The sequence below is a fragment of the Lontra canadensis genome, unplaced genomic scaffold, assembly GCF_010015895.1.
Source record: "Lontra canadensis isolate GAN:19392208 unplaced genomic scaffold, GSC_riverotter_1.0 scaffold105, whole genome shotgun sequence".
NCBI lineage: Eukaryota > Metazoa > Chordata > Mammalia > Carnivora > Mustelidae > Lontra > Lontra canadensis.
The window spans coordinates 64,074-91,664 of NW_022631099.1; the positions used below are offsets into that span (position 1 = coordinate 64,074).

The 27,591-nt window shown below is 50.8% G+C and overlaps 1 protein-coding gene across 1 annotated transcript in view; it reads left to right on the top strand.

The window, feature by feature from the left end:
- Positions 1-19,308: 19,308 nt before the first annotated feature.
- The window catches only part of SULF2 (sulfatase 2), a 111,033-nt gene continuing 102,750 nt past the window's right edge, over positions 19,309-27,591 (top strand). Inside the window, exon 1 of the mRNA XM_032838695.1 lies at positions 19,309-19,439. The gene's annotated coding sequence lies outside the window, so the exon portion shown is untranslated. The remainder of the gene's footprint in view (positions 19,440-27,591) is intronic.

A 27,591-nucleotide genomic window follows, 5' to 3' on the forward strand; every position in this document is an offset into this window, starting at 1 on the left:
TTGGGACCTCTGTTTAGCCATCTCTGAAGTGGGAATCATGGGACGCTGGGATGGTTCAGTTGGTTGAACGTCAGACTCTTGATCTCAGCTCAGGTCTTAATCTCAAGTTTGTGAGTTCAAGCCCCATGTTGGGCTCTACGTTGGGTGTGGTGCCTACTTAAAAAATAAGATAAAATAAAATAAAATAGGAATCATGATACTTGTCCTGACCTCCGAGAGCTGCTGTAAAACCCGGAGGACCCACCAGCAGTGAGTCCATTAATAAAAGTACACTGTGGGGGCACCTGGGTGGCCTCTGCCTTCGGCTCAGGTCATGATCTCAAGATCCTGGGATCAAGCCCCGCATCGGGCTCTCTGCTCAGCGGGGAGCCTGCTTCCCTTCCTCTCTCTCTCTCTGCCTGCTTCTCTGCCTACTTGTGATCTCTGTCAAATGGATAAAATCTTAAAAAAAAAAAGTATACTGGGTAAATTGAGGAATAAAAAATTGTATTACACAGGTTAACAAAAAACACATAAGTGCCCATTAATTGGTAAAGATTTTTATGACAGAGTCAAGACCTTTTTTTAATGTGAGTCTGCTGTTGAAGCCTCTTATTGTCTCCTTCCTTTCCTATAATTATACAATGTTCAGTTTATATTTATTTCACATGGAATGAGGACTTGCAAAGTGATCTGAACCCGGAATCCTTCCAGACCAGCACTGTCCAATAGAAGTGTAATGTGAACCATGCATGTTATTTTGAAGTTTTTCATACCTACGTGAAAAAGAAATATATGACATTTAAATGATATATCTTATTTCACTAAACATATCTGAGATATCATTTCAACATACAATAAATATTAAAATTAAGATAGTCTACGTTTTTTTCATATAAACCTTCAAGATCTGGTGTGCATTATATACTCACAAGGCATCTCTACGTTTATCAGAAACATTTGCTCTTCCTTTAGAGTTCAAGAAATTTACAGTTAAAAGTAGATTCATATAAACAACTCGGCCCAAATATGTTTCTAAGTTTTCCAGTAACTGAATCACGTATTTAACTTTAATAATTTAAATTAACACTAAGAGAAATCAAACACTCATTCAATCACATCAGCCACTTTGCAAGCACCCAAGAGCCACACGCGGCGAGCAGCTAATACTGCGTGGGACAGTACACTTTCGGATATTTTTCTAGTCTCTTTAATTTTTTGCTTTTATCAAAACTTTCTCTCTTTTTAGATTTTCTTTATTTATTTGAGAGAGAGAGAGAAAGCAGGGAGAGGATCAGAGGGAGAAGGATAGAGAGAATCCAAAGCCAGCTCCCCACTCAGTTGGAGCCCGACGTGGGGGAGTCCCAGGACCCTGAGATCACTGCCTGAGCCGAAAATCAAAAGTCAGAAACGTAACTGACTGAACCACCCAGGCGCCCCTCAACTCTTCTTAATAATTCATCAAAGCAGCAGCTCTCTCTCTTTTTTGTGTTCTTAGTTATCCATTGGCTACATTTCTTAAACTTCTGCAATTACAATATCAAGTACATGTATCAAGATGTATCAAGTTTAGCTGCAATAAAGAGTTTGGGGAACAAAACCACTGACTTTCAGGGACGCCTGGGGGCCTTAGTCAGCATCTGTCTTCAGCTCAGGTCATGATCCTAGGGTCCTGGGATTGAGTCCCACATGGGGCTCCTTGCTCAGCAGGGAGCCTGCTTCTCTCTCTGCCTGCCGCTCCCCCTGCTTGTGCTCTCTTTCATTCTGTCTTGCAAATAAATAAATAAAATCTCCAAAAAACCCAAAAACAGAAAAAAACACTAACTTTCAGTAAATAGACATTTAGGAGGAACCAACTCCAAGCTGTAGGTTTCTCTGTCAATGTGTTTACAGAGGGATGGAGAGCTGCGGGTAATCAGGTAAGTCAAATAAGGGGCTTTGGACAGGAGAGATCTTACTCTGCATTGAAAGCCCTAAGTGCAATGAACGGATTGTAAAAAGTGCTCATTAGTATTAAATTCTGGTGGCGGTGTTGTTTTCTTTGCTAGTCTTAAAGCCCACCAACCCAACAGTGCCCTGCTCAGATGGCTAACCAAATCCTTTCCCACATTCCTCTTTCCAGACAGAAGCTCGACCTCGCCCTACTGGCCAGCCATGTGTCATGCAGCACCTAGGCTCGGGGAATGCTGTCCTGAGCCTCAGCTCCCGGGTCATCCTGACTAGTCAGTTGTTACTACTGTACAGCCGCCCGTGGGCATCGTTAGTGGTTGGGAATGGGCACTGGGCTAAGATGCTCAATTGTACAGGAGAGATGGTACATCCCCCACTTGAAGGTTTCTCTCCCAGCACCACCTGGACCGGGAGATATGGGGCACAGTTGCTGCTGGCAGCTATATTGTGACCAAGAGGGGGCCTGACAACAGCAGATGGCAAACAGAGAGGCTGGCATAGGGCCACTGAGTCAGCCCACCCTGGAGTCCACCTCACCCCTGGACTCTGTCATGGGAAATAACCAGTTCCCTTAGAGCATAAGCCACATTCTTTAGGAGTTTCAGTTACACGCCAGCAAACACAAGCTAACAGACACACCATCCCTTCCAGAAAGCCTTCTCTTATCCCCCAGCACCCAGCAATCCCACCCTTCTCTGAACCTTAGGACCTTTCTCACTGTGCTAACCCACACTGGACCTTGTGTGCGAATTCATGTCCCTGCTCACGCCACACGTCTGAGAACAAGATCTGACCCATCTCTCTACTCCTTAGCCCAGGGCCCTGCCCTTAGTAGGTGCTTTGTAGATTTCATGGCACAACTAAATATATATTTTCATTTTAGCTCTTTTAGAAAGCCAACTAGACAGGTGAAAGCACTGTTTTGTCTTTTGTTTTTAAGAGACTCATCACTGAGATGTAAACTGCTCTGTTAGACAACACCGCAGCACTTTGAGGCCAGTGAAGACAGGTTTTAAGATGTTTTATTTTATTGGGACAAACTACACGTCCATAAAAGCCCCATCCGTCTTTTTCCCAGTTGATGGTATTTGAAGACTCAGTAATTTCCTTCCCGCAATTGATATCCCTCTTTAACATTCAAAATCCCTTTAACAGATGTGGGACTCTCCAACAAACCCATCTGGGCCGAGTCAGCCGCGCTAAATCTCCTCCGTGTGCCCGGGGGCACTCTGTGTGCCGATGGAATGTTCATCCATTCATTCTTTAACTGCGGGACTACCCTTCCTTAGGGGCAGTGAACCCCAGCTAGCTGAATAAAATACAGTCTGGGTCATTAAAAGAGAAAGTCAAAACTGCCCTGGAAACATCAGAGATGGGATTTCACGGAGGAAGAGCTGGTTCTTGATTAAATCAATTGGTGTTCGCTTTACCTATAACCATGGCCAGGATTTGATCCCCTCCCCACCTCCACCATGAATGGTCCAAGCACCCACCATCTCCCATTGGACGATTGCTGCTGCTTCCTCACTGGTCTCTGGCACTGACTCTTGCCACCACACAGTTCATCCTCCCCAGGGAACCAGAGGAATCCTTTCAAATATCAAGTCGAAATCTATAAAGTCCTCCCGGCAAGTCTCAAATCACAGGCCATCTCCCTCAGAACATGACCCAGAGTTCTTTGTCATGGCCTGAAAGGCCTTACCTAATAACTCTGGCTACTCTCCCGCTCACCCACTCCACTCTGATCTTCCTAGAACATGCTGGGTATGCTCCCACCACAGGGCCTTTGCATATGCTGTTTCCTCTCTCTGGAACATTCTTCCTCCAGATATGCACATACAAGACACCTTTAATTCCCTCAGGTCTGGGCCCAAATGGCACACCTTAGAGAGAGGAATTTCAATCCCCTCGAACTAAAGTAGCACCTCAGAAGTCTCTATCCCAATACTTTGCCTGATTTTTATAGCATCTATTACTACCTAGAATACACACAGTAATATGTATGTGTATGTTGTGTGTGCACATACATGCATTTACATGTCACTGTGCACACATATAAGTATGTATATCTATGTGATTGTACTCGGGAGGTGTGCCTTGATGTTCACTGCCCCCTCCCCCTCTGCTGGAAGGCCAGCTTCCTGAGGACCAGGCCTCGGGCTACAGCTATAGCCTCAGTGCCTACAACGGTGCCTGGCACAGAGGAGTTGTTCTGTAAAGAGCTGCTGAATGAATGCATTGAATGAGTAAATGATTCTGTTCTGAGCCTGCTGCCTCAAAGGAGAACAGAAGCTGGCCCGGAGTGCCCAAACCCAGGGGCTTGGTTCAGTGTTCCCAGGATGACCCGCTACAAGCTCAAGTTCCACTAGGCTTGGTGTCTCTCAGCACAAAGGCTCTGCGTGGTCATCTGGCCACAGAGGTCACTGCAGAGCCAGAGCCAGGCTTGGTCCCGAGTGCACTTTTCTAGAACGGGGCTGAGACTGTCGGCTGTGCCGTCTCCAGTGGCCCAGTTCCTGGCTGGTCGGCACAGGCAGCCCCGGTGTCCATCAAGACAGAGCCAGACAGTCAGGGACACACGGAGCTTGATGAGTCTGGGAGCTCATCCCAGGCCACCCACGCTCCAGGTGGGGAGATGCAGGTAACGAGGGGACTTGCACCACCACAGGCACTCAGGGCACTGGAGCAGAGCTGGCCAAGACCAGCTTCCTCCCAGGCCAGGGTGACTCCATGATGGAAGTTTCTGGGAGCCTTGGCCCTGATCCCTTCTCTCACCACACCTTGTGAGTCAGTAGGGCAGGATTACTAGAGCCCGACTTGGCAAATGAGGAAACTGAGGCACATCCAAGGTAAGTGACTCACCCTTTTTCAAAGGGCTCATTACTATGGGCCCATAGCCAAGGTGGTTACAGTGTGGGCCTGAGCCTGCAGGCTGGGCTGGGTCCTGGCTCGGCCACTTTCAAGCTGAGAAATTGCTAACCTTTGTGTGCCCCTGTTTTTCCATCTGTAAAATGGGTAATGTGCATAATTGACCCTCCGCCTTTTATCAGTGTGATGAAACCCGGGCATCATGGGGAGGAGCCTGACTCTGGAACTTGATGGCTGGTCACCCCACCAGCCCTTCCCTCTGCTCCCTCCAGGACGGTGGGCGAGTCCCCAAGAGCCCACCTGCAAATGCAAGCAAGGACCGTGCCTCCCCACGAGGTTCTTGTGGGGATTGGAGGGTTTCACGCTTAAATGCTGTATTTAGTTGTTTTTGTGTTTGCAAACAAAGAGAACAAGCTGCAGAGAGCAAGCCCAAGTATTTGTTAAATAAAAGTACTAACATAAAATGCATATAAAGGGCTCAGACCACTGTCTGATGCCTGGGAGTACTTGGTGAATTTTGGCTGCTGTAGTATTTACTGATAAAATAAAACCAGGACTGGTTGTCCTAACCCATCTGATCCCCTCCTGTTTGCATCATCCCCCCTCGGGCCCCACTCTCAGGCTCAGGGGCCCTCGGGTACACCTTCCCTCCTCTCGAGGGCACTGCGCCCTGTGTTCCAATCTCTCTGCCAGCCTCCTCCAGACTGTCTATCTGCCTATCCATCTCTTTCTCATTCTCTCTCTCTCTCATGCACACACACATACACACAGTGGCACGTGTACACACTTGGTCTCATCACATACACGCGTGCGCACACACAGCCTCTGCACTGGCAGGGAGGGTCGGCAAGCTCTGCCACCGGCCCCCCCTCCAGACCCACCCTGCCCACGTGCTCAGCTTGGAGACGCCCAGGGAACCTGCTGGGCCTCACTCTTCTACTGGGAGGACAAAAGGGGCTGGACGGGGCCTTTCTGCATCTCCCTCCCACCCACCCCTGCCTCGTACCCTTCACAACCATATGGCTGCCCTGAGGCCTTCTGCTCAGGCCTTGGCCTCTGGTGGTTCCCCAAACCCAACCCGGAGATGGGTGCCTGGCGCCCACAGCCGCCAGCGCATGCTGAGTCTGGTCCCAGGCAGAGCGGGGAACCGGAAACCTGCAGGCTCAGTTTGGCCACAGACGGGGGGCCACACCGTGCAGCCTGAGAAGGGGAGGTCAGAGCTGCGCAGGCAGGCCCTGGTCCCACCCTGGTTATCCTTCCCTTGACTGCGTGTCCTGGTTGTCCAGTCACCCAAGGAGGTCGCAAGGATACGCAGGGAGGAGCCATGGTCCCTCCTTCCCTCGTACACAGTCTCCCTGGGTTCAAAGGGAGATGCTCAGAGCTTTAGAAAGGAGTTAAGCCCTATTAGCATAAACTGAGACTTTCCTCTTTGAGGGAAAGGAAAATTCAAACGGACAGGCTTTCAAACCACATGTCTCTATGTTCTGTCCTGAGGGTCGAGTCACTTAATGAGCGTCATCGGTCATCCACCCCCCCCACCCACTGGGGAGCAGGCACTGGCCATGTCCTCCACAGAGCCCTGGAAGCCTCCGAAGGAACTGCCAATATCTGCTACTCTTTGCCTGAGGGCTTTTGACCAAGCAGACCGCTTGGCCTGCACAAGGCAGGCAGAAAGTGCCAGAGAATTAACACCGCCTGCAGCAGCCCCCCAAGAGTGACTTGTCAGGGTTGGTGTCCCTGGCTCCTGAGGAAACTCATCCACATTTAACTGGCTGCACCGCCCAGACTTTCTCCGTGGGGGTGAACTCCAGCTGTCCTCCCAACCAGCAGGCTTCATAACACGCCCCGAACTGCTTTCCTGCCTTCCCGCTCTCGCCCCCTGCTCCCGGCCAGTGTTTCCTGGAATCACCTCCCTAGTAAACCACATGCTCTCAAATTCATGTCTCCGAGTCTACATCTGGGACATCCCAATCGAAGACACTGATCGTCAGGGACATTTGTCCCACCCGCAGCCCCCGGTGTCACCCCGAAATCTGAGAGGCTCGGTCAGCTGGCTCATGTAATAGATGTGAAATCAACTCAGGAGAGCCTGCATGACAACCGCCTCTGGGAGGGGCTGGATTCTTCCGTGAAATCTTTTCATATGGCATTGATTACTGCGAGGGAGCTCAACTGGAATCAATCAGATCCATAGTTAGAAAAACTCACTCTGGCTCATGCCCTGAAGCGTGGGTCTGGGTGGAGACAGGACATGCACAGGGCAGCCCATCGGGCCCCACTGCTGTCATCAGAGGCGATACTGGAGGAGACTGGACGGGATGGATGCCCTTGGCTGGTATTCAAGAAGGGCGATGACTGGGAATTTACAAAGGATTCGGATAAGGGAGGAGGCTGAAGAAGAGGCTGACTTCTGACTTAGAATGGATGGAAGTGTCAGGCACCCCAAAGGCAAACACAGCAAGAAGAACGGGTTTGGGGAGGGAGGTCATGAGTTCAGGCTTAGGCGCCTTGAACTTTGATCTGCCTTCAAAAGATCCAGGTGGCGATGTCAAGAAGCCGGTGGGATGTATGGGACCAGAACTCAGAGGGGAGGCAAGAGTTATAGAAACAATCTGGGGGCAGATGTAATTAAGGAAAGAGATGTGGGTTTTAAGAGGTGTGTGTGTGTGTGTGTGTGTGTGTGTGTGTGTGTGTGTGTGTTTCTTGTTTGGTTTTGTTATTCTTGTTTTTTATTATGGTAAAACACACATACAATTTACCATCTTAGCCATCCATCAGTAGACACTTGGATGGCTTTCACCGTTAGACCGTTACAAATAATGCTTCTCTGAGAGTGGGTGTACATAGATCTCTTTGAGAACCCGTTTTCAATTCTTTTGTGCATAGACCCAAAAGCAGAATTGCTGGATCCTATGGTAATTCTATTTTTAATTTTTTGAGGAACTCCCATCCCGTTTTCTGTCGTGGCTACACCATTTTACACACCCCACCCCTCCAACCAGGGCACAAGGGTTCCAATGTCTCCACATCTTCACCAATACTTGTTATTTCCTGGAGTTTTTGCTACTAGCCATTCTATCAGGCGTGAGGTGGTTAAGCAGTTTTAAATTACCCATGCGGAAGGGGTACAGAGGAAGAAAAAGACCTTTATGACATTATAATAAGGCCGGGATACATTAATGTCAGTATTTGGCTCATCATCACTCCCAGAACCTGGGTCTGTGGGGACACTCTGGGCTACAGGTAGCAACACTGTGAAGGCATTTACTGTTTTCTTAATACAAGGTCCCCAAGTGTTCGGGCATTCATGGCTCTTTTCTGTCGTCCTCAGCCCATCAGTGACACCGCCGCCTCCTGGCCATATGATGTTTCTCTCCATCCAGCACCAGGCAGGTGCACGCCCAAGTCCACATCCAGGGCAGCTGGAAGAGGCCCCAGAGGCCGAACCTCCACCTTCTAAGAAGAAAATGATTTCCCCAAAGCCCCCAGCAGATACCCGCTCACATCTCACAGGAAGAACTGGTCATGTGCCCACACATACAACTGGGGGGGCAGGGAGCAGGGGGAAATTTAGGCAGATTGCTGGCCCCACCCTCAGAGTCAGGATCAGCTGGTAGGGGGTGGGCCCGAGAGTCTGCATTTCTAACAAGTTCCCAGGTGAGGCCAATACTGCTGGTCCAATGTCCACCCTCTGAGAAACCCTGGCTCAAAAGGTCAAGCCACCCCTTCAATGGGGTACAGTGCCACCCAAGAAAATCCAGTTTCTGTTGGCAAAGGAAAGAAAGTAGCAGATATTGGTAAGTACAAAGGTATCGGCCACAGACCCTCTGTTGAGCCTGATCAAGGTATCTTTTTCTCCTACTAGACTCTAAGCCTCTGGAAGCAGGGTCATGACAGTCACCTTTGGGGCCCAAGGCACTGAGGCTGAGCTACTGAGACTGGGTCCCAACTTTAAACAGATCTGTCAAATGAATGAATAACTGAGCATCTCACCCCAGATGTGCAAGGCTGCTGGGATCGCTGATTACCCTGATCAAGGCACCTTCCACAGCAGCTCCAAGGCCAGGCCAGCCCGCCCTAGTGGGCTCCCCAAAAGCAGTGCATGGGGCTTCCCTCTCAATGTCTCCCCCCAAGGGAGGCCTGGCTTCCTGCTCTGAAATGCCTGCAGGACCAGCACTCTGCCTGTGGATACTTCAAGAGCGGTGCGGGTTTGGAGGGCCTCTGCTGCTGCCCGGACCCAGGCGGACACAGACAGACTGTGGGCATCCATCCCCAGTACTGTCTGTTAATGGCCCATGTGGTGTGGTCCCCGTTCAAGGCAAAGAAACAAGCTCTCAATCCACGTCTTATCTAAGCAGACAACACGGAGAGCTCTTACAGGCCCACTCATGGTTCCTTATGAAGCTGAGAGAGGGCACCTGTCAACAGGCATTCCCCTTTATCCACAGGGAAACTTTTTAGGTTGCTGGTGGGGACTAAGGTCAATGAAGAAGAGAGCCGTCCTGAGGCGGACCCTTTCACTCTGTACTCACATTCACATTTGATCCAAAGGGCAGTCCTGGAATGAGGGAAATGGGGTAAGATTTATGTGCCCATTTTACAGATGAGGCTCGGAGAGTGAATAAGGCCCAAAGCCAAGAAACACAAAGCTGCACCAGAGCCCTAGCCCTCTGACCATGAGCGTATGATGAATTTTATAAGGTCTGGCTGTGAATGGATGGATGAACTGTATGTGATTTCCTGCTTTAATCAAAGGATTAAGTGAGCAAGAGACCAGAGCCCATTCTGTGACTGCATGTGCCACGCAAAATGGCTCACCTGTGGTTGGGTCCCCAGGCCAGCATTGGGGCATCCAGATGGCTGGCGATCTGGGACATTTTCCATCAAGCCCTGAGTTTGGTAGTTTGATGAAGGTTCTGGAGTCCGAGCTCCCTGAAACCTGCGACATGTCACTTCCCCTTGCTGATTGTTAGTTCCCTGACTATAAGGATGAAGGTAACAATAAGACATGGGGTGCTCAGCCCACCCTCCAGCAGGCTGCTAGTGGAGCGGCTGTTTATCCTTTGTGTGTCTGTGGCCACCCAGCTCCCTTTCTACATGTTGTCAAGGAGCCCCTCCCTCCCAAGCCAATTCCAGAAACTGGAATTCCCGAGTTTCTTTGCAGCCGGGATGCAATCATGTGGCCCAGGTTCTGCCAATCTGACACGCTGACGTGCACCTGGGATTCAGAGTGGAGCTTTGTGTGGTGGTGGCTGTGCCCGAGGGATCCGAGCTTCTAGAAAACACTGTGGCAAGCCTTTTGGTTCTTCCTGGGGCTCAGCCCGACCAGTTTCATCAGAATAGACCCAGTGGCAGCCCCGTGTGGCCAGAACGGCCCCCATGGTGTGGTTGATGTCTTTCCTGGCTGCCCGGCTTCATAGGCTGCATTCTGACCCTCCCACAGAGCAGAGGCTACTTAAGATCTTCTAACAAATCCCTTTCTTGCCTTAGCCGGCCGAAGCGTGTCTTCGGCTGCAGCCACGATCCCACAGGACATATGCAGTTGGCATTCGCTATGAAGGTAGGTGTTCTAGTCCTAAGTCCTCTCTCCAAGGTGAAGGGGACAGACCAGAATAAATCCAGCTCGCGGCAGAGGCTTCTGCTGCAGTCTTGGTCGGCAGCCTGGCTCTCATGGGCACAACACCTGCCGGAGCCACAGACAACCAGATACAAGCACAAATGGATGAGTCACCAAGAACAACCACAGGACGACCATAAGCCGGGGTGCCAAGTGACAGAGATGCCACCAAGCCAGGCAGGGGACGGCACTGTGACTGACAGGAGGTACTTCATAGGACAGAGTGGTGGGGCGAGGCAAGGTCTCACCGGAAGGAAGGTAAATGGATGCTTTGGGCTGCAGGAAGGGGCCAGCCCTGGACGCTGGGTAGGACAAAGCTGACTGATGGACAGCCGCCATCCCTATCTCCACCCACCTCACCCTTCCCACCCTCCCCATAACCACTGCTCCTATGGGGCTTGATGGACGTTCTTTCAAATGACCTACACTCACTCAGTGTCAGTGGGGGACCTCAGCACCGTCCAGGCAAACTTATGCCACTATCCTGTCTTTCCTGAGGTCCCCACCCATGGGCAGGGCTCTCAGCCCAGCTGCAGGTTAGAATCACCTCAGGAGCTTTAAAATGATCCATGCCCATGAGGGACTTTATGGGGGGGTGGTCATGAGAAAGTTCTAGAACGGAATTATGGTGATGGTTGCACAACTTGAAAATTTTAAAAATCAATCCGCGGTACCCTTAAAGTGGGTGAATTTTATGGTATGTAAATTACACCTCAATAACACTGGTTTTGAGAAAATACTCACATCTAGACTCATCACTTACCACATTAAATCACAATCTCTGGTTTGGGCCCTGGGCTGAGACCCACACCCTGGTGTCACGGTAACAGGCCTTTCATTCCTCCACCACCATCATTCCCACATTAACCCGAGGGAGGAGGAATGACCCCTGTTCATCTTCTGGGGCTACCTTAACAACCAGCACCAAACCAGGCGGCTCCCAATGACAGAAATGGATTCCATTCTGGAGTTCTGACGCCCCAAGTCTGAAATCAAGGTGTCCAAAGGGTCATGCTCCCTCCAGAGGTTCCAGGGAGGATCCTTCTCTGCCAATCCCAGCTTCTGGCAGTTGCCCACGGTCCTCAGTGTCCCTGGGCTCCCAGCTGTAGCCCCTCCCCACCCCCGTGCCTGCCTTCCTCTTCATGGAGCCTCCTTCTCTATGTCTGTGTTGCTGTTTGCTCTTCTTACTAGGATACCAGTCATTGGACTGCGCCCACCCTTACCCAGTATGACCTCATCTTAACTATTTCCAGCTGCAAAGACCCTTTCTCCAAATAAGGTCACATTCTGAGGTTCTGGACAGACATGAGTCCGGAGGGACACTATTCAAGTACAGTGGGAATGGGAGCCCAGCAAAACTCCTTAGGACCAGACAACCCAGGGACAGGTGTGGCCCCCTTTTGCTCCACTTCCTCCAGTAACTGTGTCTCCATCATGACCCCAGACCACCTCTAAGAAACAGGGACTGAGCAGGTGTGACACGGTGGTGTCAACATCTCTGGATGTTCCCCAGGGGCTCCTGGGCCTGGGGAGATGGGAAGGAGGAAGGGGAGGAGGAGGAAAGACCAAGACGGTACATGCCCCACAAAGCCTAAACTCTTTCCTCTGTCCTTTTACATTAAAAGTCCACCAACTCTGGCCCTAAACCCTGTTGCCTCCCACACCCTCCATAGCTAGTAGGAGAGAATCAAAAAGGACACAGAGGTTGCAGACAGAAATCTATATCCTCAGGGTCAGGGTGTAAGATCTGCATGAAATGATGGCAAATCACACAAGCACGGAGCTCCCAACTCAGGTCCATGACCCAGACTGGGCCAATCACAGAACCATGGGTCATGTCCCCAGGCTTAACGGCTGGTTCGGGCAGAAGTGTGGGAAATAAGCCAGGTCAGTGGGAGGGAGTCCTAGGATTCTGCTAAAAAGCAGACTTGAGAGATAAAGAGGAGGAGGGAAGGATTTATGGGCTCCAGTAATTGAAAGTTCCAGTGTTATCATTCCAGCTTCAGGCACAGCTTGACCCAGACTTTCACACATGTACTTGTTTCCTGTTGCTGCAGGGCAAATTACCACAAACTTGGCAGCTCAAGCTAATCTGGATTTATTATTGTACAGTTCCCATGGGTCGGCAATCTGGCCATGAGTTAGCTGGGTCTTCTGCTCAGGGTCACAGCATACTGAGATCAGAGTCTGACTTCAGTAAACTTAGCTGTGATGTCATTTCACGCTTGGCGTCCTCTTCCACACCCCATGGCCATGGGAGAATTCAGTTCAACTTTCAGTTATAGGACAATGATCCCCGCGTTTTTGCTGTCATGCAAAAGCCATGCCCTGCCAAGTGTTCCTCTCCATAGGATGGCATTTTGCCCTTTCAAGGCCATCTGGAGCATCTCTGATTCCAGGAAAGGCTCAGTCCCTTTTAAGGATTTACACCTGATTGGGTCAGGCCCACCCAGGACTTCCCCCCCTTTTTGATTCATTCCAGTTCAACTGAATGACATCTTCCCCTTAACCTAACCATGGGTATGAAATCCATCAGATCTGCTGTCCTGCCCACACACAAGGGGAGGGAATTCTACAGGGCCTGTAGAAGGAAACAAAGAGGCAGGAATGTTGGGTGCTGCCTTAAAATCACAGTACAACTCATCAACCTCATGACTCTGCTTCTGATTCAGTTCCAGGCCCACATGTGACATCTGGTGATTTCTTAATGATCACCCAGGTCAAGTCCAGGAGTAAGAAAGCCCTGTCACTCAATAGAGCAAACAAAAATGGGCCATTGATTCCCAATGGCTCAAAATGGATCATGTGTCCATGTCTGAACCACTCATTAGTCACAGCATGGAATACACAGATTGGCCAGGTCTGGGTCTGCTGCCCAAGTCTGGAGCATGGGGCCAAAGACCATCCACCAGAGGCTTGGGGATGGAAAATAGGAGAGGAACCAGTTTCCCCAAAGGAGAGTTCCTGTTCTAAAAACTGGACAAGTGGGCCCTGGAAGAACTCCCTCCTTCCTCCCCCCAAAGGTGAATATCTATGTATTCCATTCGCACGCTCCTGGATAAACGGCCTTATTTTTATCTCTAGTTAGATGCAATTTTTATTGTTCCAATTTCCAACACTTCCCTTGATTCCTAACTCATACGTTATCGCAACTTTAGCTTAAAAACTTGTATTTCTCTACACGCCCCTGCATAGGGACATTCACATTGAATATCCTTTTTTAAAAATGCACAGGCCAGTAACAAGGTAAAATTCCTAACAGTCTACCTACCAAGGGCAGTGGGAGGGGACCTGCTGAGTCAAAGCCCATGGCACTGGGTTCACCTCCTCCACCGGGGACAGGAGGCTCCTTTGTCCCCATCTCCCCGGTTTCCCAGGCCTTGGCTCCTAGGTGAGCCTCCAAGGGCTGGTCTCAGGCATGTGAGTCAAAACATTCAGCGAAGGGCCCTGACCCATCAGCTCGCATGTCTGCTGTAAACAAACAGAGCCTTTTCCCGGTCTGACTGGCCTCTCACAGGGCAGCATGGGGCCAACACTGTGGCCACATCAGCACTTCCAAGAAGTTTTCCCCAGGGCATTATGCTTGGAGACCATTTCTGTGGGAGCCTGCGAGTGGCCAACAGTGCTTAAAATCACAGGGCTCTGGCTAGCGGACTCAACAATAATCATAAGCACACAAGGAAGGCGGGCTGCCATATGCCAGGCCCTATTCTAAGCACTTCGTACATAATTCATCACAAACTCACAACAACCCCAGGAAGTAGAGACGATGGTCATTCTTCCCATTTGGCAGAGTCATTTAAGGGACGGCGGCCCATGGTGACCCACAACAGGTAAGTAGTAGCTCTGGGATTGAGCCTCCATGGCTTTGCCGCTGGGCACTGGAGTCCCGATCTTTCCATTTTACCACTTCGGTTTGAAAACATCACACATAGGTATGTTCATTCGTTCATCTCCCTCTCCAAATACCTATGGAGTCCCAACTGTGTGCCAAACAGTGTAATGGGCATGGGGCCTACAACAACAAACAAACCAGACGTAGCCCCAGCCTCCTGCAGCTGGTGTGGGGTGCAGGTGGGGCGGCGGCAGTGGGGGGCGGTGCGGTGAGCTGTTAAATGGACTGTGGTCACAGACCCAGAACAAAAACAGAATTGTCTCTACAGTGGCAGACTCCAGGAAGGCAATAAAACAAGGAGGGAGGATAGAGCATGAAGGAGACCAGGAAACGTCTTTAGGTAAAACAGACAGGAGAGGACTCTCAGGGACGTGACATCTGAACTGAGATCTGAATGATGACAAGGAGCAAACGCAGAGAGAGGGCACAGCAAGAGCAAAGGCCCTGAGGCAGGAAAAAGCTTAAGGAATAAAGAGAAAGACATCTTTGTGATTCTGTTAATGTAAGCAAGCTGGGGAATGATTATGGAATCACTGGTCATTTCCTTAGGGGTGATGATGAAGGGGCAGTCACCTAGGAGGCCAGCTTATCCTCAAGAGATGCACACTGAGGTCGCAAGGCTGATGGGCCATTATGGCCACGACTTTTTTTTCAAACAGCGCAGCCACGTCTAAGGCACACATGGCGAGATATTAACAACTGCTGATTCCAGGTGGAAGGAACAGCCTACCCACTGTACTATTCCTCCCACTCCTTGGTTTGAGATTTTTAGAGTAAAAATAGAAGACAGAGCTCTACCTTGTCCACAGATTTGCAGCTGTGCTGCCCGGGGCCACGTTACTCATTTTAATACTCAATTACCTGTGCACTAATGCTTGTGTGCCCCGTTTCAGCACACCACAAATTACCGAAATTCACGTATTCAATCTTTTTTTGCCTACTTATCCCGACAGGAACGAGTGGTGTATTGTTAAGCGACTAGACAAATTGTCACTGTTATCTCTTTACTGGAGGCAGCGCAACTGTCTTTCATGGGTAAGAATTCAGAATAAACATCATGGCTCTTTGAGATCACTGGTAAGCAGCCCCCAGGAGACTGCAATTACGCCCATTTATAATTCTCCTACCTCCCAATCTAACCCTTGATTCATGAATGTGCACTTTTAGGCGTCGGGCGTTGGAATAAATTAGACTATACAATTACGTGTAATTAAGGGGGGAAATGGGTACCGTGCTGCAAAAGATTAGCCGTGTTTTGCTGAAGTAAAGTACGTCTGTGTCAGCGAGCCAGCCCAGGGAGGCAGCATGAAATACAATTAATGTTCTTCTGATTTAATGCAAGTTTATGATGCTGTTTTTCATTATCACAATATCGCAAGAAATGTAAACAGTTTCTCTCTAACGCAACTGCATTTCTACTGACGGGACAGCTTGGGTCTAAGTGCAAACTCAGCAGAATTAGCCACAAATGTGTAACATTATGGATGATACTAGGGTTTGTATTTTAAAACCTGTGCAATACTCTCCCCACTCAGGAGCGGAGAAGTTGGATCCCAAACCCCTGGGGGTGACCCAGCAACCTCTCCTGCTTTGTGCCAAGCCGGTGCGGCTTATTAAAGCCACCTGTGCCCCAGTGCGGTGACGTGCTCGCATTCCCAGGCCTCCCGTCTGCTGCCACGCTTCTACTTTTAACGTTTCTCCTTCACACGCCAATTTGTTTGAGACATGTTAAAAGCTTGACTTTTACAACCTCATAAAATCCCATCTACTCCAACCCAAATACAGTCAGAAGTGCTCGGACAATCAGGTTGAGTTTCAGCCTCTTGACTGTGAAAACACACAGCAGGAGTGATTCTCGCTCTCGCTCTCTCTCTCTTTTTTAATTGTTGTATAGAAGTTCTGGAAATAAAACAGCATTCTGGCTTTGCAAGGGGGTAGAAGGAGCCAGGCGCTTCGCACAGAGGGCCACCAAGGAACTCACAGAAGGATGAAATGAAGCGTGGGGGTGTCAACAGAAAGGTCCCCTCGAGGTTAAACCAGCAAGGGGGTGGGGAGTCAGGACCAGCATGAGGAACCTGAAAAGCCCGATCATCCAGCCAGGATGCTCAGGGACAGAGGTGCCATCAGGGTGATGAGGGACAGGAGGGGAGAAAGGCTGTCCCAGGTGGGAGCGGTTGGAGACAGGCAGGGGCTGGAGTATCGAGGCCAGGGGACACCAGGAATCACACTGGGGTCCCACACAGGCCCCCGGCTCCATGGCTGAGCGATTCCCCAGACTGAGGGGACATCGGAGCCCCTGAGTCCCTTCAAGTCTCCCAGGCAGATCCTGAGCTCCTGGATGGGGCCAGGAGTCCCCTTCCATCGGGAGGGAAGCTGGAAAAGTCGGGCTGAGGCTTCAGACCCAGAGGACCAGGGAGTCTGCTGTGAACTATGGGACTGAGACGGGCCAGAGGGCTCTTTGCTGCCCCTTTGACTCCCTGAGCCTCTGAGCTGATGAGTGAAGTCCTTGCCTGAAACCAGATCCACAGCGCCTGCCCACAGTGAGCACACACACGTGTGCCTGTGCACACACGTGTACAGAGGCATGCATCCATACACACAGATGCACACACACAAAGAGGCACTTACACACAAGATCTGTCTCCTTCCTAAGGAAGGATAAAAAGGAAAACACAGATGTTCAGTCTTCTAACCACAACCATGGAAAAAATAAATATCTAAAAATGATAATCAGATGACATCACCTCAGCCCTGCCTACAGCCCCACGTAGGGAACTTCCACTACTGGGGGTCCCTGATGAGGAAGGCAGGATAGAGAAATTTGTGGGCAGAGCCCATTTAAAAGGAGAGCTAGGTTCATGAACTTGAGGCCTAAAGGAAGGCAGTGTATTTTTTTTAATTTTTCTGTGGTAGACCTCTCCCCAGCTCTGAAATATTCTCCAACATAAAAAGACAGATCTCACCTTCCTCTCCACCCCAGGCCTGGGAGTCACCCTGTGGGGCTCTGAGGACCCAGGGAGAAAAACACTGTCCCAGGGGATAGATGTCCCAAAGACAAGCACAGTCTCAAATGGGTTAAAATCCCAATTGCCAACCCCTTTGTAAGCATAAGTTTTCTTGAAAAATGGTCACAAAGATTACACAAAATAACCTGGACCACAGAACCTACGAGAAATGTACTTTCTGTCTTCTATGGGAATCCCAGCCCCACGTGGCCAGTTCGAATTGTTAGACATTGTAAGTGTAAAATACACATCAGATTCCAAAGACTCCCTAAGAAAAAAGAATGTAAAATATCTCATTAATAATGTTTATATTGATTGTGTGTTGGAGTGATATTTTGAATAGACTAGGTTAAATATATTGTTAAAATTAATTTCCCCTGTGTGTTTTTTTGTGGGGGTTTTTTTGTTTTATTTTGTTTTGACTTTTTCATGCAGCTACTAGAAAATTTTAAATTACAACCGGGACGTGCTTGATAATCTACAGGGACAACGCTGGCCTAGAAGCTTTGCAGTCAATGTGTCCTTCCTCCCACAGAGATGAAGCCGAAAAGAAGGGAGTCTCCATTATTTTTTGGTCCGTGGTGGTAAAGAAGCAAGCCTGACGTTTTGTTCTAAGGAAAAAGAAGGGCAGAGATCAGCAACCTCGGTGGTGCCAAAATCGAGGCCAGAATTTGATTTAGGAAAAGAAGTTCCAGGTTTTCCCGATTCATTTAGACTACAGATTGATCTGGCCCGGCTAAGGTCGGAGAACAAAGTGGGGGACTCCAACGCCTCCAACTGGGTTAGGACATCCCATTTGAATTTCAAATAAACAAAGAATGTCTTAGTACACCTCGCAGACCCCCTGTATTTTTATTTGCTAAATACGACACCCCTAGCTGGCATGAAGCAGAGAAAGGAGATGATGGACTAAAAAGTAAATGGCCTGGGACTTAGCAGAACTCTGGACCCAAACTCCTCAGGTTCAAATCCTGGGTCCATCATTTAACAAGTGTCTGACCTACGTCCGGGCCAGTTCCTTAACCTCTCTGTGACTTGGGTCTCCCTATCTGTATTACGGGCATAATAATACTTTCCTTGTGCGATCATTAGGTTTACACTAAGTCACTGTCGCCTACAAGAGCACTTTTCTACAGCACGGTCTGTCTGCCCTTAGCAACCCAGCGCCGTTTCTCCTGCTGCTGGTTGGTTGGTTGTCTGCCCGCTCTTTGCCCACCCCTGTCAGCCTCGTCGCCCTCCGGCCTCTGCTGTGGCACTGGGGACAGTGGAAACCGCGGTGGACAGCACCACCTTGAGTCGAATTCCTCCCGTTTCGGAGGAGGAAGCCGGCTTCTCCTTTCTTTCCTATTCCCAGACCATTTCTAAGAAACGGCAGCTCTTTTCACTTAAGTTCAAGTTAGTATCTCGGGAAGGTTCCCCGGGCGCGTGGGCAGTCCACCCCGCGATCTAGCTGGGGGCTCCCGCTCCTGCCGGCAGCTCCAAAGGCAGATGTGCGTCGTTAGAGGCGAGCGCCGGGCTTTCAGCAAAGGCGGTCGGGTGTTTGCAGACCGGGGCGAGCCCATGTGAAAGCAGATAAAAGAAAACATTTATTAACGTGTCATTACGAGGGGAGCGCCCGGCCGCGGCTGTCACACGCCCCGCGGAACACTGGCTCCTTCGAGCTCCGAGGAAGGAGAGAAAGCGGAAAAGAGGCAAGGATTCTCTTCGTTTCCAGCCAAGTGGACCTGATCAATGGTCCTCCTCACTTTATTGCAGTATTTGATTTATTAGCGATGCCCCCCCCCGTTTGTGTGTTACACACACACACACACACACACACACACGGCTCTGGCTCGCGTCCCTCCCTCATTTCCAGCTCCTGGGCGAATCCCACAGCTGTTTCAACTCTCCGCCGAGGGCGAGCGGGAGCGAGTGTGTGTCGGGTGAGTGTGCGTCTGTGTCCCGGCGAGGGTGCGCGCTCGGCGCCGGGAGCGCGGCCAGCCGGGTCCCGAGGCATCGGGAGGCCGAGAGCTGCCCGGACCCCGGCTCTCCGCCGCTGCCCCGTCCGGGGCCGCACTTCGGAGCCAAGGCCGTGCGCGGGGGGTCAGCAGGACCGGGCCGGCCGGGCCACGCGTCCATCGAGCCAGAGGTAAAGCGCTGGCGCGCGGGGGGCGCGGGGACGGCGCCGCGTGGGGTCCCCCGGCCCCGGGCCCCCGGCCGCCCGCGTCTCCCGGTCCGGCGCCCCCGCCCCGGCGCGCGCTCGCCTTCCCCGCGCGCGGAGGCCGGCGGGCGGGCGGGCTGGCGGGCGGAGAGCCGGGCCGCGCCGTGCCAAGGGGCTGGCTCGGGCAGCGCGGCCGGCGGGCTGGGGCGATGTAAGAACCGCACGGGCGGGGCGCGGAGCCGGACTTTGGCGAGGGCGGTGCGCCGGGGCGGGGGCTGGGGGGCGGCGGCGGCGGCGGCGGGGCCGGGGGGCGGAGAGGTGGGAGGAGGCGGAGGGAGGGGAGGAGGAGCGGCGGCGGCACTCGCCGGGGATGCGGCGGCGGCGGCGGCGGCGGTAGCAGCGGCGCGGAGTCCCCTGCGCCCCGCGGCCCGGCCGGGCTGCGGCAAAGGCGGTTGCGCCCCGCGCGGGGTGAGGCAGCCGGGGCCGTGCGCGCGGGTGAGTGGGGGCGCGCGGGGCCCAGGTGGGCGGGGCGGGGGCGCCCAGCGGCCGCAGCGCCGCCCAGGTGAGTGGGGGCCGGTCCCGACCGCCCCGCTCCGGCCCCAGCGCGGCGAGCGGAGGTGGGACCCGGCCGGCGGGAGGGAGGGAGGCTCCGGCGCCGGCGGGCCGCGGGGGGATGACCCGTTTGACCCCGCCGGCAGGCCGGGCGAGCCGGGGAAGACTTCCCATCGCGCCCCTGACCCGCGGAAGCCACGCGGAGCCCTAGAGAACCCCGGGGACGCGCGCCCGGGCCCGCCGGCCGCGGGGGGATGGCCTCCTTGACCCCTTTGAGTTTAGACCCAGCGGACCGGGTAGAAGCCAGACCACGTGGGGCTTGTCCAGGCAGGACACGGGAAAGCGGTGGACCGGATCTTCAGGGTGACTGGGAACTCGCAGATACCGAAAGGGCAAATAGGATTGAAAAGACAAACTTCCTCCAGGCCAGGTCAGAACCGGTTCTCATCGCCTTATGGGGAGATGCTCCCCTCCGCGAGCTCCCGAGGGGCTCAGAAGTGTGACAGTGAGGCGATTTCTAGGAGTGCACTTTTCTTTCTTTTATGTGTGTGTGTGTTTTTTTTTTATTTAATTCTTTATAGTAGTTCATTCATTCGTTCTACGAGTATCTATGGAGCATGTCCTCCTACCCGGTACCGCATTAGTTCCAGGGAACGGCGAAGATCAGTATCTTCCTGAGCCAGAGGCTCGCTCGGTTCTCTTTCAGAGCAGCCTCATAAAGAGATACGGTCTTAGAATACGGAAAGTGTAAAGAGACACCCGTAAATCCTAGTTTTGCGTAGTTTCCTACCTGCCTTAAGACTGAAGACCACATTCCTTGCACACAGTAGGTCAATCCTCATCCTTCTTCTCTTCCTCCTTCCTGAAAGTGCAGCTTCCTTCCCTGCCCCCTCTCCTCTCTTTCCGGCAGCTTGTTTTAATCACTTTTTGAGTTAAAAGTCAATATTTAATTAACCAAGTAATTACATTCAGCTTACCTTTGAATCTGGGTATTTGCACATCTGTGCCTGCCAGGATGCTTACCCCGGCCTCTCCACCTGCCCCTGCCTCTGTCTCACAGCGCCATCCTCCCTTCCTTCAGGGCAGAGAAGGGGAGGCTGCTCTTGAGCCCGTTCTCTGGGGACAGGGAAGAGGGTAGGATGGGCTTTCCCTGGAGGACAGCAGTGTCTCTCCCCAGAGCAGTAAGAGTCATTCTCATCTCGTAGTTAATAGTGAAGGGGATTTCTTTTCTTCGCTACCCAATACAGAGCCACTGGAGGGTTTTAATTAAATTAAAGCCATTCATACATGGGACAGACTGGAGACCACTCACCCTGTGAGAGAGGTTCTCCCAGCTTTGCTTGTCCTACATCATGGAGAGGAGAGCACACATCAAAACAGTTGGTCTGGGGTGTGATTTAGTGCTCTAATAAGCAGCTCGAAGGGCAATGCCACAGGCTTGGCTGGTGGCTGCTTGGACTTTTGCTCATGAAGGATCTGTTTCCATCGGGCCAAGTGTATATACATAAATGCCCAGTGTTGACATAACTGCCATGGCTGAGAGTCAATGTGGGTTTGGTGTTTGGGCTTTGCGTACAGTTCTGGGGTTTTTTTTATTTGAATTTATGGCTTTTTTAAAACCCTAATAACATGTTAAGTTTTCAAACTTAAGGGTTGAATAACGAGTTAATTGTAAAAAGCCTGGGCTTGGAGGAGGACTGTGTGGCTGTGTGGGAGAGTGAGTGTGTGTGAGTGTGTGTGTGTGTGTGCGCGCGCGCGCGCCTGAGCTCACGTGTGTTCATGAGCACACATCCCCTGCCTGACAGCTCTGTTCAGTCGCCATCCGGAGACCTAGTTGTAGTATAATTGCATACGCTGACGCGTGCGCCTGTTGATTTAGGAATGACATTTCCCTCTTCCTTTCCCTGGATAGGTTTAATTAATCTGCTTGGACATGCCTCAAGGGGACAGCTTCTGGTCTCCTAAGTTAGCCAGACTGGGAATATCACCCAACTCGGCCAAGTCTGTTCTTCGATTTAGTCCCCCAGAAGAAAAAAAAAAAAAAAAAAAAAAGAATATCAGAATTCCTGACCAGCTTGCCATTTGAGGAAAGAGCTTTATCTAGACTTATGATGGTGGTGTTTTATGAGCAAAACACTAATCTAACCCCGTGTACGTACTAACTTGTTTAATCCACCCAAAAACCCTGTGAGATAGGTCTTGTGATTTTCATCATGTTAAAGAAGAGGAAAGTGGAGGTGCAAAGAGGATCGTGACTTACTGAAAATTGGTCATTGGTAGAGCCTGGATATGAGAGGCCATGAGGGTCCAGGGTCTACTCTGACCCACTGCATTCTCCTCCCTCCATCACCTTGGTCTTTCTTCCAAGCACAGAAGAAGTACTTGCTCAATGGAAGAAAACACATTAGACAATAAGGTTAGAAAGACAGAAGCCCATCAGTAATCCCCCAAATCTCCACTATTGGGGGGAGTCTCAGATTTGTTTTTGGTTTGCAGAAGGGGGGTTGCCCTAAGGAAAATGTGCAATTGCCTCGCCACGTTTCCTACTCTCTCCCCCCACCCTCCACAAGTATGCACACACTTTCCCTACTCAGAATGCAAAGGCACAGATCAAATGTGGCTGATAGAGAAAAGCATGACATCAGAGGTGAAGGTCTAGGCCCACGGAAAGCACAAAGGGTGGAAGGGTTTAAGTTCTCCTACAGGTGAGGCCCTCTTGTGGTTGGTGATGGAGTCACATGGGCCTCTCCCTGGAGAGGCGGCCCTGAGGTTCCCAGCTTTGTATTAGGCTTGGGCCCTGCATGGCTGGGGGACATGGAAGGTGGGGCGCCTCAGGCTTCCTTGTGATGACTGGGGTCTGGGGAGTCTGCAATGCCCCTGATCAGATCCAAGGCGCTACCTAGTTGGAAGATCATTAGGATCATTATAATTAATTGGCGTCCTGATAAATGGTGTGATTGCCTAATTGGGATGGTTGCTAGGGAACTAGGCCTCACTTGGAGCTGAAAGGGGAAATGGCAACTGGCCGCAGTCGGGTGTTAGGGTTACACACCCAGCAGTGAAGGGGGGTGGGGGAGGGCAGAAGAGCAGTCTCCGCTCACATCTGGTGGTGTTTACTGAGCAGCTGCTGTGTGCAAGTCACAAATGGAGTATCAGTTAGGGGCATTTTCATAAAAGGACTGTAAAGTAATCAGGATCCTTTCTCTTGGAAGCAACAGAAAGAGAGGGGAAAAAATCTCAAAGCAGCAGAAGGAGAAAAGAAGGGATATGGTGGCTTTTATAACCAAAAACGCTCAGGTAACTCTAGCTTCAGGCCCGGCTGCACTCAGGACTCCGATGCTGTCAGGAGTATCCGTTCCCTTGCATCTCTGTTCTTCCTTCCATTGGTTTCCCTCCAGCTCCAGGGAGTGGGCAGGCTCTGGCTCCGTGGTTAGGGGACCCAGACTGCCTGGCTGTCTGCCCAGCTGTGTGATCTGGGGAGCATTAGCTAACCTCTCTGAGCCACGGTGTTGTCATCCAGCAAATGACGATGATCGTAGCACTTACCGCCTGGTTTGTGGTAAAGGGTGAAATGAGCTCGTCAATGTCAAGTGCTTAGCACGGCGCCTGAGCTCGGCAGGCCCTCAGTGAACACTGGCTGTTATCATAATTGAGGTGTCCGGGTTGGCCGCTGAAGAGTGGTCCTCTTGTCGTCTCTGGTTCAAGCCCAACAGGAAAGAACAAGCCTCTTTTCTGGAAATGCCCATCCTCGCCCCAGGCATCCCTCTAATGGGACTGCTTTTAAGTCATGCGCTCACTTCAAACGAATGCTGGCCAAGGAAATGAATCGGCCAGGCCCTCAGGCCCCACCCTGGAGCTGGGGACAGAGCCACTGAGCCCCCAAAGCCCTGGAGAACATAAATTCAGAGGATCCCAGCGAAAGGAAGCCTCAGTGCTGGGGAGGCAAACAGCCAACACGTGTGATGTGGGGGGGGACACTAATGTGGTCAGAGGGGCCTGTCGTTTTAGTCAAGGTGGACACCATGGAAACAGCTGTTGGGTGAGCAGCGTCCCCTCCCTCTCCACTGGGGTCAGCAGGCCTCGGAGGGCGTTTCTCTGTCTTAATGTCTGAAAGATACAGCCCGGCCTTGTTTCTGTTTTCTGGCAGCCGGGGCCAAATGTTCTCGTTACATGAGAATCACCTGGAGATATTTGTTTTAAAAATGCCAAGTCCAGACCCAGCTGAATCAAATTCCCACAGAGGGCCCTGGGTTCTGGGGAGTGAACCAGAGTACCATGAGTGTGTCCTACCTCGGCAGGGAGGCTGGGCAGAGGGAGCCCTTGGAGTGTGCCTGTTTTGTCTTCCTGCCTGATGTAGGGGAAATGCTCTACATGAGATTAGGGTATGAAGGTTTTAGGAAACTGCTGTACAGAGCAAGAGAGCATTCCGGCTGCTTGTCAGGGCCCACGTGTTTATTGAGCAGCTACTGTGTGCCAGACACTGGTTACACATTGGGATGAGCAAGAGAGAACCTTGTGCTTAGACAGCCTGTGGGGGTAGAGGGGACAATCCAGAATCAGTCATGGCAGTGTTGGGTTTGAGATGACCTGGGGTTCTGAGTGCTCAGGGGCTGCTGGATACACAAGTTTGGAGCTGGTTGGGGCTGGCCTCCTAAATTTGGGAGTCACTGGAGCACTGATGTTATTTGAGGCCATAGGACTGGACACGATCATCTAGGGAAAATGTATTTTGTTCTCTGATATGTTCCCCTCCTCCCATCGTGCCTGTCCTGCATCTATTTGACGAATATTTTTAGCACACCCCACGTGCTCCCCTCTTTATGACGCTTCTGAGAAATTCCCAAAGGCCTTGGCTGAGCCTCTGCTTGTCCAACTCCTCATTGCTCAGTGATGAGCAAACAGAGCTAAATATTCATCACGCTACAACAGATGCCCTTGGTAATTTAAGGTCAGGTAGCGTGATGCCTCCTTGGTAGAAGACCACTTGTGGACGTGATCTTCAGAGGTTCTCCTCCAGCCCAGACCCACACTAAATAGAATTCTCTCTCACCGGAGACCACCACCATCTTGAATTCTACACAGTCTCTTAATAGGATACCAAAACATTAATTGTCCAGTGGTCCTGGCCTCTGACATGTAGCTTTGTCTTATAAAGGCCCGTCCCACTGCTTTGCACACCTGGGCCCTGCTTGAAACGTAGGTAAATTCTTCGCCAAACTCAGAGTCGTGAGTAGGTTTTGTATGAGTTGATGGACAGGGTCATTCCCCGGGACCATGAGCAAGATGTGTTTGGCCAGGTGGAAGCCAGATGTGTTAGGTGAAGAATGTTGCCAATAGACTTTCTTCTTGGCTCCCAGGCAGGCCCCAGTGGGTGACTTGACCCACCTCAGCAGCCAGAAGAGAGGAGCTTTTTGAAAGGAGAATGAAAAACAATTAGCTCCCAGAAGTTCAGGATATGTTCATGCTCTGTGGACAATCAGATCATCCAAAAGCTGCATTTCTTGCCTGCTCTAGAGACAGACACTATCCATCCTTTTTTGGATGTCTCAGAGAAGAGGGAATCCTACTACAGTTCCTAGTGGCTTCGTGTCCTAATCCTTTGAATGTGAATCAAGATGTATTCACTGCAGGTAATGGAATTCCTGTCTGGGAGTGGTTTATGCAATAGAAAGGTTAGTTCTCACTTAACAAGAGTCTGAGGCAGAGGAGCCCTGGAGCCAGTTTGTTTGTAAAATAATGTCTTCAGAGACTCAGGATCTTCCTGTCCTCTGATCATCTGTCCTCCTCATGTCTTTGGTCTTGCTGCTTCACTGTCTCAAGATGGCTGCTGCAGCTCCAGACATCACATCTTCATACAAAGTGGAAATAAAGAGCAGGACTCCATGCTGTTTTTCTTTTAATCAGAGAGCAAAATCCTTCCAAGAATATTCTTACCCCAGCGGACTTTGCATCCTGCCTCACTGGTCCAGGGTTGGCTTTTGTACTCGTGCCTAAGCCAATGACTGGCAAAGGGAAATGGGCTTTTCATTTGAATTAGCTCAGTGGTTCCCAAAATTAGCAGATCAGACACCCTCTTCTTAGAGCAAATATTTTTGCCAAGTTTTACCTGAAATAAATTCATAGATAAAAATAACTTATCTGCACATTTCTTAATTGATCAAATACCCTGACTATAATGTAAAGGAAAACCAAGAGGAAAGTGAGGTATAGGTAAACATAGGTATGGCAGGATCTTAGACACGGCTACACTGGAAGACATAACGAAGCAGTCAGACACCCTCACTAGTGTGGGGTCACTAAATCTGTTACTGACCCAGTGGGGTATGAACACGTGGTTTGGACAGCTCAAATACCACAAGTGCTATGGCCTTAAACAATGTGATTTTCCCAGATAGTGAACAATTACCCCAAATTTCTAAACAAACTACAGTCTTCCCTCAGTTTACTTAGTGGTTGCATTTCCAGAAAATTCAGGGTAGAGGAGAACCAGGCAAAACATCTTTTGTGTTTGTATGTGAAATGGGGTTCATTTCTGAGGTCAGGTAACCAGCTGTAAGAGCTGCTTTCCCCACTGTTTCCAGTGTGGGACACTGAAAAGTCATGCTGGAAATGGGGCTGTTCTTCACTGTGTGGAGTGTGCAATTTATCAGCATCCCTGCCCACTCCCGCCCCCCAGTTGCCAGAAACATCCCCCAGTCACTGTGACAACGAGAAAGTCCTCACAGGTTCCTGAAAACACCCTTATGGGCTGATTTTACCCTTCTGAGGACCATGGGCTTAGACTCATGCTGGTTTATTGCCAAGACAAGCATCCACCTCCTTAACAAAGTTGGGGTCCTATAAACGGAGGAAGGACCTTGGGGGGGGCACCCACAGCTTCTGCCTCAGAGCTGTCCCAAAGCTCCTTTTCCTGTTCATCACCCTCCTTGTTGACATGTTCTTGGGTGCCTCTGGGTATCAGTGGCTTCCACTAGGGCAGGAGATGAAGAAGGTATAGAAGACTAGCCATAAAACACATCTGGGAGAATCAGTGTGTCCCAGTGGTTAAGAGGATACATTCTAGAACCAGACCTCCTGATTCACACACCGGCTGTGCCCCTCTGAGCCTCAGATCCCTCCTCTGTAAAATGGGGATAATCCTAGTTAGCTTTCTTGCAGCCTCCCCACCTCTGGCACGCACAGTGAGACATTAGTACCACAAATGGACACAAGGAAATTGCTTCTAAAAGTCATTGCTTGTGCTTGTAGATCCTTTTTAGCTTTTTTTTTTTTTTCTCATTGAGACATATTGGTTTTAGGTGTGCAGCATAAAGATTTGATCTGCGGATATTTTGTAAAATGGTTATCACGGGAGTTTAGTTAATAGCCATCATCACCCAGTTAAATGTTTTTCTGTGTCTTGTGCTGAGAATTTTTAAGATCTGTTCTCTTAGCCACTTGCAAATACACAGCATCATGAACTGTGGTCACCACGCTGTATATTGTCCCTGCTTACAACTGGCAGTTTGCTCACCCCTCGCCCCCCCACCTCTGGCAGCCACCAGTCTTCTCTGTCGGAGTTCCGTGTTTTGTTTCGTTTTAAGATGCC